The following is a 12,642-nucleotide window of genomic DNA, read 5'->3' on the forward strand; positions in this document are numbered from 1 at the left end:
AATTGTTTTCTATTTTCAGGTCGGGAAAAATTGAAAATCCCCTCAAGCTTATCCTGCAACGGGCGAATACCATCGATCGACAATTCATGGCCCAGAAACTTCATTGTTTTCCTACAAAAAATTGATTTACTAAGCTTCAATGTAAAATTTCGCGCTTGAAGAATATTAAAAATGCGACAAATTGCCATCAAATGATCTCGGAAAGAACCCCTCGTCGCGATCAAAAAATCGTCGACGTACATTGTCAAAATATCGTCAAATTCCGATCCCATAACTAAACGGAGAACGCGCATAAAAATTGAACCAGAAGTTTTAAGGCCAAAAGGCAAACGACAAAACTGATAAACTTTCGAATCGTACACAAACGCGGTATATTTCCTGCTATCCGGATGCAATGGAATCTGCCAATATCCGGTAGCGAAATCGGTCGCAGTCATAAAGTCGACCCCATGAAATTTTTGCATTAATTCCGCAATCAATGGCGGTGCTTCATGATCGGACTCGAGAATCGAATTAATAAAACGAGCATCTAAACATAACCGAACAGTACCGTCATTCTTTATCGCAACACGAAGAGGGTTGCAGTACCGACTATTAGAAGGCTCGATGATCCCGTCCGCACGCATCTGGTCCATGGCTCCATCAACACGCGGACGATGAGCAATTGGTACCGGATATGATTTTCGAATCTCAACGTCATGAGGCTTAATATTCAATCGATACGGCTCTACTGCAGCCGCAGTGCGCTTCGGGGTAAATAATGCTCGATAATTCAACATCACCTTGACAAAAAATTCTTTATCCGCGTCCTTAATGTCGGTCATACTCGCTGCAATCACACGGAGATCATTCATGAACTGATCACCTGACTTTCCATTCAGCAACTCTTCAGGATCCATTCGATCCATTTCACATAGAACACAAGCATCCACAAAATCATCACCATTCAACTCATTTTCGCAAATTAAATTACCAAACACACTTGAGGATTCAGGTTGCTCCAATAACAACCCCTGATTATCCTCATGCAACGAACTCTTAACTGAGGAATTCTTTTCATCACAATTGTCAATCACTACACTTTGATTTTCACGAAGAGCAAACAAACGCGCGATTGAATCGTCATCATCATTGTCGTCGTTCGACCTCGAAAAATTATCCTCTACAAACGAACGAGATCGATCATTCCTACACTGTATCACTTGAATGTGAAGAATATCATCGTCCCTTCCCCGGCATAAAGTCCTCTCTTTATTTTTCCGACTAAATGCAATGGCAGAATTAGGGACTTTTTTACCTCGAACAGTAAATGAGAAGTTTTGATAATCGATCACTACTTTATTATTCGTAAGCCAATCGTTCCCTACGATCACTGAATTTGAAAGCCCTGGCACCACCAAAAAATGAGATCGATAGATACCATCACCAATTTGAATGTCACAGCCGACCTGTCTCTTTATCGTTGTCGCCTTTCTACCAATCGCCGTGTATAATACGACGTTGGAAACTGGCAGCTCGTCAAGTTTACCATGCACAGTGGCCGATTTCCCGAAAAACCTGGCCAAAAGTCAAAAAATTTTTTTTAGAAATTTATACTTTTTATTGTTGAATATTATAAAGGAGGGTTCACTGCATAATTTTGCGAAAAAAAATTACACTTTTTTTATCACCAATTTATTATGTGAACAAGTAAAAGTGATCTTTGCCAGAGATTTACTCAGAACGTTTCATAACTATAAATTTTCGTCACAGTTAAAATAGTGAAAATATACTAATATACAGCAGATTTTTGAATATCTTTTTTTGGGAATTATTAACAAAGGTGTATGAAATAGGTTGAATGTATTTATCATCACATTTAAAACGTACAGTTTTTAAAAAATGACATTAAACATCGCTATTCATGGCGACGATTTTTGTATTGTTTTATCAACGTAAATCAAGAAAATAGTTGTGAAATCCACCGATATCCGCGCTCTACCTGGTATTATCATAAACTAGAATATATTTTTAATTCATTTTAATTGAAATCAGTTGCCCCAAGCTGCCCCTGCAGTTTTGGTATCACTTTTTATTTCACTAAGCGCGGTTTACCGACAGCGCGTTGCACCGGCCGGCGGTGCAACTGAACGTGAAAGACTGACTTTTTCTTCATTCGCATTCGCTTTAAACTAAAATTTAAGCACTGTCTGTAATTAAAAAAAAATAAGCTCTAACACATTTACGCAATTTTATAATACCAGCAAATATTTTGGATCCGCCATATTGAATTTGATAAAACAAATGTAAAATTTGATTTCAGAAACCCAGTAAACGTAAGTATACTAAGTTTGGTTAAAATCGTACCATTTTTTAATTTTTAGCAAAGTTTTTTAAAATCTAAACGGCCATTTTGGATCCGCCATTTTGAATTTGACACAACCAATGTAAAATTTGAATTCAGAAGCCCAAAAAACATGGGTATATCAATTTTGGTTGAAATCGCATCATTTTTCGATTTTCAGCAAAGTTTTTTAAAATCTATACGGCCATTTTGGATCCGCCATTTTGAATTTGACACAACCAATGTAAAATTTGAATTCAGAAGCCCAAAAAACATGGGTATACCAATTTTGATTGAAATCGTATCATTTTTCGATTTTCAGCAAAGTTTTTTAAAATCTAAACGGCCATTTTGGATCCGCCATTTTGAATTTGACACAACCAATGTAAAATTTGAATTCAGAAGCCCAAAAAACATAAGTATACCAATTTTGATTGAAATCGCATCATTTTTCGATTTTCAGCAAAGTTTTTTAAAATCTAAACGGCCATTTTGGATCCGCCATTTTGAATTTGACACAACCAATGTAAAATTTGAATTCAGAAGCCCAAAAAACATGGGTATACCAATTTTGGTTGAAATCATATCATTTTTCGATTTTTGGCCAGGTTTTTCGAGAAATCGGCCACTGTGCCATGCAGCGAAATATAACTGAAAAACTCGTCAGAAATGGCAGTAATTTGACTGCCAGTATCGACGAGAGCTTGAATCGGGACTGAAAAAAAGGACAAAATTACTCTCGGGCACAAGAGGTGCTTGAGTGGAGCCGGTTCACCATTATCCTTCACTGTATTATCCAAATCCTGAATTAAATCATGAAAATCAGAGTTTTCACTCAAACGTGACGTTTTCAAAGAATGTGTCGCGCTGCTTAGACAGTTTAACCGCTGGCGAGAATTTTCATACGACTGAATTTTGCTAATGGAAAGGGAAGGTGGGGGAATTGTTAAATTCGGGAGAGTCGTGCGAGGCTCCGCTCGCCAATTACATTGCTCCGAATTACCCTGAATGTGGGGGTCTCTATATCCTACTGTACCCACTCTTTGCCATGATCCCCCCCTGTCACTATCCTTGACCCTCACCTCGCGAACTTTAGGTTTCCCGTGATGTGTCTCGGATTGATGAGTAGGGGCAATATCGGAGCGTGGGGGCACATGCTGCTTCGCCAGCGTTTGCTTATCGTTAAAAGTCAACTCTAATTGAATTAATGCGCTGGAAATTTTCTTTGAATTTGAAAAATCTATTGTAGACAGGATTTCACGGACACGAACTGGAAATTGCTGGATAATGGTGTAGTGCAATTCGTACGCATCAATTTTCGGAATAAAATGTTGAGCCTCTTTTATTTGATTTAAGAAATAACTATTTAATTGGTCCTTTCCCGGACTGAACCGTTTGGCTAACCACGCGGCTTTAACTTGAACTCGCACAGGTATGGAATAAAACTCGTCTAAAAATTTCGTCTTAAACTCGTCGAAGGTTGATAATCTTTGCGTTTCATACCACAGTTTAGCGCGATCCTCGAAAACCCCGTCCAAAACATTCAAACGATTCTCGGGTGAAATTTGTTTTAATTGAAAATATTTTTCGAGTTTTTCTAAAAATTTATGGGGATGCCGAACGTCATCGAACTTTGGGAGTTTTACGTCTATATGGACAGCATGCATTCCATCAATCAACGCCTTAACAACTTTTTCGTGATCATTGTTCGGCAATGTCGCGAGCATCTGCCTCAGCTGAACTAATTGATCGTTTTGAGTGCTATTTAGCCTACGAAGGTTCTCTACTTCTGCATTATATTGTGCAATTTGATTCGTATGCGCGTGATGCATTTGAGACATCTCCGCGTTTAATCTTTCAATTTGTTGCTGGGCTTTTAACAAGGAGGCCTCAGAATTATTCGGATCTGGAGCCATATTTTTCTTTTTTGATAATCGACTGCGTTTGGTTTTACGTTCGCTCTTGAAAGAATTCGACAATAATCTTTTCGTATACGACCGTGTTTTTATCGGCGTCCGAGTTGACATAAATAGACAAACGACACGCGATAAACAACTTTAAAATTTGAAGGACACACAACGTTTATGTCCCTGTTCGGGCGCCAAAATGTAACGATTTTACATGAGAAGAATTTAAATATTATTTTAGAAAATTAGACAGGCAAAGATTTATTATTAACTTTATAAATTCGCGAATTATATTAATGTAAAGCAAATGAAATAGAAAGAAAACACTGAATTACTCCGTAATTAGACACATATATTGACCAAGTAAATTTCGATTAAACAGATATTTCGTATATATATATAAAATGATCACACTTAAATCAATTACGGAACGAAACGCGACTCGCACTCTTGCACACTTCGTAATAAAAACAATAACGAGACGCGTCAACAAAAGTCGAATAATAAATACATGTTAGGCGAAATAAATAATATGACCAACAATTGAATATATATAATGCGTAGGCAACACAAATAATTTAAATAAAATCGTCGAACCCGAAATGCAAATATGAATGGATCAAGATGAGTTCGACGGATGGTCAAATTGAGAAGATGAGTAAAAAAGGAAAATGATAAAATAAACAAATAAAATAAAACTTATCCAGTTGGCGATTGTGAGTCTGGCGATGGAAAAGGGTAGCGTCGGTGTGGAATTCGGTCCGAGGAGGTCCGGATACTGCTGACGGTGCACTCGTCAATAATTTGGCCTCTTTATGCTTTCAGCAAAATCGTAATTATCTCCGGGGCAGGTTCCTCTCTCGTCAAATTGGGCCCAATATTCGAGGGAATGCTTCCTCGTGAGATTTCCCCTAAATCCAAAATTCCGCACGCCTTGTCCCCAAATACCACTCGTATAATGCGCCACACTATTTTTATAAAAACAATAATTTAATCTCCAAATAAAACGATACATACCAAAAACTTTACTCTTCCTTTTTTACAAAACACGATTTTAATGAAGTGAAATTTAACAAAGAATTGAATTGAATAATTCATACCTTCGTGCTGTCGGCGACACGCGAAAATGTGGCTTTTCAAAATTGATCGCAATTTTCCACCGGACTGGAATAAGTGAGGACAAGACGTGCTCGTGGTTCCCTTTTATTAATTGACCCACGCGAACTCCCCCCCAGGGAAATATTCCCCACCGTCCAGCAGTATTCCGGCCTAATCGTGCCTTTTGGCGCTCTTTCGTCGAAATTCATCGAATTTCCACGAAAGAGTCCACGTTAGTGGTACCGACCCCCCCAGACTGCACAATTGCTCAAAGCGCGAATATTCAAAAACATTTTGATCCTTTCAAATGCTTGTTTTACCCCATTCCAGGTTGACCTTAACTAAACTGTGAAATGGGAGTATTTTATAAAGTTATGACATTGACCGTAGTAACATAAATGGACGAATTTTCCCTGAACTTACTCCCAATCATATCAACCCGAATAATTTCTTAAAAATGAGTGTTATTAGCTGTACAGGTATATTAATTTATTTTACAATATTAATTCTGTTCTTATATATTATATTACAGAAAAATGAATTATACTACACGGGAAAAAGTTTTGCGCAAGACCTGTACTGTGTACTGCGCACCTGCATCTCTGTACTCGGTGTATTGCCGCGAACCAGTCTATGGATAGGAGCTACCCATGCTGTGAACACCAGATATTTATAACGCATGGACAGGTGATGCTTGAGAGTCGCGTAAGGTCCTGAAAACAGTGAATGCAGCTAAAGGATGAGTCTGCACAGCGCGTGCATTGTACATGGGCAGCACGTATCCAGAAAATATGACACCAGCTTCATAGATACGTAGACAGCAGCTACTTTTATTTTTGTACAAAGCGTGACCACTAGTGGGCAGCTCTTGCGCAAAATTTTTTCCCGTGTAACAATTTTATAAATTCTCCATTACCACTTCCATTTCAGTAAAACAACATCAAATGCATTGTTGAGTTATGAGAAATATTACCCGGAATTGAAAGATTGCGAACCGACAGCAGAATTTTGTATGAGAATAAATAAGCGAAGGATTGAGAGTTTCAATTCTCTCAGCAATAGATTTATCTAAAACTCTGTTGAAGGTATATAAATTTGATTACGTCCTAACTGGAAGGATAAACCACGATTCCTTGGAGGTTTGTGGAGACAAATCGTATATAACATGAAAGCGTAAAAAATCATAAAATGACGTCATTAGATCAATTTAAAAAAATTGTCAGGATGACGTCGTTTTATAATATATATTTGTATGTTTTTTGAAGGAAAAAAATTCTTTAAAATGATTAACTTTAATTAAAAGTTGTCATATTAATTATGTTTCAAATTCAAATTTCTAATTCCATTTCGGAAAATAGTAAATTAATCCTAATGGAGGATTTTAATGCTCACTTTGCTTATTTTTTGACCATATAAAATTAATAAAAGATGAAAGATACTGTTACATCTTCAAGAAATTAGGAATTTGGTTATTGTTAATGATGGAGAGCCAACATTGACCTCTACTAGGAAAGTTAATCTGGGGATGCTGGATCTTCAGCTTGTCTCAGCCTCTTTAGCACTGATCTGTCAGTTGGTGACTATGGATGAGTCTTTTGTCAGTGATCACCTTCCGGTGACTCTAACCATAGCATAGAAACCGGAGGATGTATGTGAAAGTTCATACAGATTGCGCACAGATAAGGTTGAATGGGGAAGTTTGATGACCCGGTTGCTAAGGGATTCTTAGATTTAGAAAATGCAGAAGAGGACTGCTTGGGAAAATACCGTTCGATTTAATCAACAATCACCGAAAACTTGATTCAATCAGGAGCTTACATACCAAGAACAAAAATATTACCTCAAAATTGCTAGAAATGCGTACCATCTTAATCTCAGTAAAGAAAATCTGGAGTTATTCATACACGCAGAGAACTTAACTATTGAGGTTCTCTCAAAGCAAAAAAATATCTTTTAAAGAACTCTGTGAGTCAATTTCTCCAAAAACGGGTATTAGCAGGGTATGGGGATTAGTTAGAGCTTTTGTAGGACAAAAAAAACATAAGCTCGACAAACGATCCGTACTCTTCGGAATATAGGGCTCTTCAGGACGAAATGGTTAGGCCAGAAATTGAACCAATTCCAATAGATCCTATAGTCAACATTGACGAAAACAATCCTTACAATAGAGAATTTTATACAGCCCTAAAACGTTGTAAAAAGAAATCGGCGCCAGGTATTGATAAAATATCTTACGAAAAAATTCATAAGTTACCGTTTAAATGCCGTGAAACAATAAGAGTTACATTTAACCCTTTTTAAGTTTATCCCAAAACCAGGGATAAGGGTTTACGACCCATCTCACTGACCTCGGCCCTAGGAAAACTGATAGAAAGAATGGTCCATTGCAGGCTAGAACACTATGTTGAAAATAAAAGATTGATCCCGAGCTACCAGTTCGGGTTTAGGAAAGAAAGGTTTGGCAACAGACTGTGTTGTAGCTCTTTCAACGGATACTTTAAGAGGCTTTATAATGGGTGAGGGTACAGCAACACTCGCACTGGATATAAAAGGCGCTTTTAACGCACTGCTGCCTTCCGCGGTTTTACAAGAGCTGGAAAAATGCGGAGAACCTGAAAGAATTATGAATTTCGTTAGTTTTATGATATCCAGAAGATACCTAGTCTTTCAAGATGAAAGTGCTGCTTCAAAAATAGTTGGTGTGGGAGTTCCACAAGGGGCAGTTTTGTCGCCGCTTCTATTTAACCTGCTCTTGAGAAGAATCACGACAGTCCTTCCTCAGGGTGTACGGATCTTACAATTCGCGGACGATATACTATTATACGTAAGGTTCGAGGATGTCAATGTTGCTCAGGCTCAGCTGGTGGAGGCAGTGGAGAGAATTGCTCCATGTCTTGCTGGGCTTGGGATTAGCTTGATTCCCCAAAAGTGTCAGTTCTGCTTGTTCGTCAGAAAAAATTCTAATCAAGAAATTACAGGGATTAGAATAGGTGATGAAATCATTTTGTATGTTCCGACCATGTGCTACCTAGGAGTAATTCTGGATGAAAAACTCACATGGAATGAGCATATCAAATATCTAGCGGGAAGGGCTACTCAGTCGATTAATGTCCTAAGAGCCCTGGCTAAAGTGACCTACATAGCAAGCCCCGATACTCTCCAATTAGTATTCAAAGGATCCCAGTAAAAAAGGATTTTTTGAGATAGCAGTTCGGACAATTGAGCAAGCCGTTGCTCAATTGTCTAAAATGCATTCAGACAATTGGAGTGTTTGTTTAATTGTCCAATGCACTATGCCCAATCATCCGCAATATTTCTCGTGTCTAAAAAGCTGCTAAAATATTATGAAAAACTATTGAAACATTAAAAAAACGGTAGAAAATGCATAATTCTTGATATATACAGAAAAAGAAAGTATAAAAATACCTCGATCGAGGAAAAAGAAAGAGTTTTCCGAAAAATCACTTTTTAACTGATAGTATACTGCTGTACTTGACATTTTATGGGTAAAGAAGAGAAGATTATGATAATGAGTGACACTTCATTATCGACTCTGAATATGAGAGATTCTTTTTCAATCGCCCCAGCCCAAAAAGTCAATGTTCTGGGATTGGCTTCATACTTTGGTAAATTGTTGTCCTATATGATAGTAATAAATCCCTAAAATATAAACTAATTAAAAAAATATTTGTAGAAAGTAGAGGGGGTTGAAGTTTTGACGTTAAGGGTAACATTGTCATTTTCAAATCCGTTTAACTATGACAAAAGTTAATGGATTTTAATTTATCTATAATGAATTTTATTGCATTTTTCACGTACTTTTCAAAAATGTATATGAAATTTAAAAAAAAAAATTTTTAACCCCTTTTTTGTCAAAATCAACCCTTATTTTTCGATTTTCACCCCTTCGGGTATTTTTTTTTTTTTTTTTTTTATTTTCATTGGAAAGCTGAGGTTTTTTCCGATGAGCTATGTAAATATGAAAATGGGACAACAATAATTTTGTGAGTAACAGAATATTAAAGTAGGCGGTGCCGATAAGGGGTGTACCTGGAGATCATCTTTGAGGATTTAGATAGGCACCGCCTAATTTAATATTATGTTTCTCACAAAATTATTGTTGTCCCATTTTCATATTTACATAGCTCATGGAAAAAAACCTCAGCTTTCCAATGAATATAAAAAAAAAACAAAAAAAAATTCCCGAAGGGGTGAAAATCGAAAAATAAGGGTTGATTTTGAAAAAAAAGGGGTCAAAATTTTTTTTTTTTAAATTTTGTATACATTTTTGAAAAGTACGTGAAAAATGCAATAAAATTCATTATAGATAAATTAAAATCCATTAACTTTTGTCATAGTTAAACGGATTTGAAAATGACAATGTTACCCTTAACGTCAAAACTTCAACCCCCTCTACTTTCTACAAATATTTTTTTAATTAGTTTATATTTTAGGGATTTATTACTATCATATAGGACAACAATTTACCAAAGTATGAAGCCAATCCCAGAACATTGACTTTTTGGGCTGGGGCGATTGAAAAAGAATCTCTCATATTTGTCGAATGGTAAAATATAATAGTAGATTTCTTTCTGATTTTTTAAAAAAGGAATTATTAAGCAAATTAAAAGTTATTGTCAGTGCTGTGAAATTAAAAAATTTTTAAAAAACGTGAATAGTCCTATAAGTTTTAAATCGGTGTAATAAAATTTGTAAAAATTACTTTTTAGTATTATTATCTATTTATTAATAATTACTTTTAATTATTTATGATTGTTATTTAATTATATTACAGTGAAAAAATGTGTATATATAGTGTAGTGTAATAAGGTAATTTGAAAATTGGTAAGTATAAAAAATAATAGACTTTATTTATTCTATAAATTAGTTGAAAAATATATTAATATAATATAATTAATATAGTAATTTACAGTAATTTTAATTGAAATAATTATAATAAAAAACATATATATTAAATAAACAAACTATATTTATAACTTTTTCAATTGAATTTATTAAATAAAAACAATTAACGAACAATATTGTTTGTTATCTAACAAAAAAAATCATTATTATTATTATTTTTTTTCTTATCTAACAATATTGTTCGCTAATTGTTTTTATTCAATAAATTCAATTGAAAAAGTTATAAATATAGTTTGTTTATTTAATATATATGTTTTTTGCTTCCTCGTGGAGGAAGCTATGTAGTCCTTTCGTTTATAAACTTTTTAAAAATGGTGAAAACAAATTTTCCTCTATATAGAAACATGTTATATGAGATCCTGATCAATTGTCCGGATGTATGTATGTGTGTGTGTATGTGTGTGTGTGTGTGTGTGTATGTGTGTGTGGATCGTTTTTGTGAACACGATATCTTTAACAGGTTTTAATGGATTTGGATAAAATTTGGTAGGCTTATTTAACTCATTAATCTCTCAAAAATGACGAGAGGATTTTTAAAAATACCCCAAAAAAAAAATTTTATCGTCTTTTTTCCAAAAATTTTTTTTTAATTGAAAAAATTTTTAAATCGAAAAATTTAAGGTAATATATAATATAATCGTCTTCTTTATGTCAAGATGAATCGATTGATATATATAAAGTATAGATTTGATTGAAATTTAAAGAATTAAAGAAAGTTAAAAAATCAAAAATTCTCATTTTAGCTAAAAAATGAGGTGTTTATTTAAATTCATGTTTATATATGAAATAATTTTATTCCCTGCATTGAAACGAATTGGTTGGTATATATAAAGTATAGATTTGATTTAAAATTTGAGAATTAATAAAAATTGAAAAATCGAAAATTCATATTTTAGCTAAAAAATTTTGTGTTTTTTTAAAATTCAAGTTGATGAATAAAATAATTGTATTCCTTGCATTAAAACGAATCGATTCGTATATATAAAGTTTATGTTACACTCAAAATTAATTAAAATTTTCTTTATTTTTCAAAAAATTTAATTAATTTAAAACATTTTTAATTCGAAAGTTTTTAAATCAATCAATTGAATTGGACAAATTCATTGCTTCCTTCACGAGGAAGCGAATTTTTTGCTTCACATAATGAGGAAGCATAATGTTTATGAAATAAACATAAAGGACCCCCTTCTTGTTATTATAATTATTTCAATTAAAATTACTGTAAATTACTATATTAATTATATTATATTAATATATTTTCCAACTAATTTATTAAATAAATAAAGTCTATTATTATTTTTTATACTTACCAATTTTTAAATTTCCTTATTACACTACACTATATTATTTTATAAAAATAATTGTTTTTTAAGTTTATATTTATATTTTTATTTATTGTATTATATTATTCTTTTATTGTACATCTGTCAATTCAGAAATTTCTCTAATCACAATTTGGAGTAAGCTAACGAATTTAGAGCGTCCGGAAAGACTTCAGAGAAGCCGCACGGAAAACAAGACCTCAAATTACTCGAATGACAAAAAATAGTGGAAGCCTTTAGAAAGCGAAAAATTGGACTTAATATGCTTCTTGATAGATTTCTACTGATATATTTAACTTCTGTTGATCAGCTATCCTAACGCTTCAATTAGAATTTTTATTGAACTTCATATAGCATAGGATTTTCGACTGGGAAGTTGTTAATTTATTAGAATGAAATCTCCATCGGATTATGTAAATTTTAAAGTAAAAACAAAAATTCTAATTTTATAAAAATATTGATTTTCATGACTGTTGCAAAAATTTACAAATTATCAAATTTAAATTTGACAAGAAAAAATAAATAAAGAAACCCTGTTTTAGGATGTACACACATAAAAATGTTAAAATATAAATATCCATAATCTGATAAATCTTGTAAGAGTACTTACTTTTGAATAAATAATGCATTTTGAAATTCGAAATTAATTGACAGATGTACAATAAAAGAATAATATAATAACAATAATGAAAAATATAAACTTAAAAAACAATTATTTTCATAAAATATAGTCAATTTTCGTAAATATTTATAATATAACATATCAATGTACATAAGTATAAAGCACTATGTACACAAATATGTTTAAGTGTTTATATTTATACATTTAAAAGCATGTATATACTAATATTTATAACAATCTTTTGTGTTAAGTTGCATTTTATAAAAAATTAAACTCTAAATTTAAACATTTGGAACTAATTTCGCGGTAGCTCGCTTAAACGATCAGCAAGGATTTCAATTCCAACGGATTTGTAATGTCCAAACCTACCTTAAAATTTCCACGGTTGCCGATTTGGTCGTCATTTTTGGTCGGAACTTTCTGGCTTCCTGACCACCGTGCGGT

This window comes from Leptopilina boulardi, unplaced genomic scaffold (assembly GCF_019393585.1).
Source record: "Leptopilina boulardi isolate dan_hultmark-lab unplaced genomic scaffold, ZJU_Lbou_2.1 LbouV2_213, whole genome shotgun sequence".
Taxonomy (NCBI): domain Eukaryota; kingdom Metazoa; phylum Arthropoda; class Insecta; order Hymenoptera; family Figitidae; genus Leptopilina; species Leptopilina boulardi.